This window comes from Psammomys obesus, unplaced genomic scaffold (genome assembly GCF_907164565.1).
Source record: "Psammomys obesus unplaced genomic scaffold, mPsaObe1.curated_primary_1811, whole genome shotgun sequence".
NCBI lineage: Eukaryota > Metazoa > Chordata > Mammalia > Rodentia > Muridae > Psammomys > Psammomys obesus.
The window spans coordinates 178650-178903 of NW_026585689.1; the positions used below are offsets into that span (position 1 = coordinate 178650).

The following is a 254-nucleotide window of genomic DNA, read 5'->3' on the forward strand; positions in this document are numbered from 1 at the left end:
CCTACCCTGAACTGTGATCTACTGACTTGTGGCTCACGGTGGGCTATAGCCTACCCTGAGCTGTGGCTGACAGGAACATACAAGTTCCTTATCCCGTAAGAATCAGAAAGATCCTTAGAATTTCTAGAAAAAAAAAATTAAGAAGATTCTTAGAATTTCTAAGGAGGAAAAAAAAAGAAAGTAAGGAAAGAAAGAAAGAAAGGAAGGAAGGAAGGAAGGAAGGAAGGAAGGAAGGAAGGAAGGAAGGAAGGAAG

General features: G+C 40.6%; 1 protein-coding gene across 1 annotated transcript in view; it reads right to left on the reverse strand.

Annotated features, from left to right (window-relative positions):
- Positions 1–254, reverse strand: part of Tagln3 (transgelin 3) — a 13078-nt gene that overhangs the window by 724 nt on the left and 12100 nt on the right. The window lies entirely within an intron of this gene.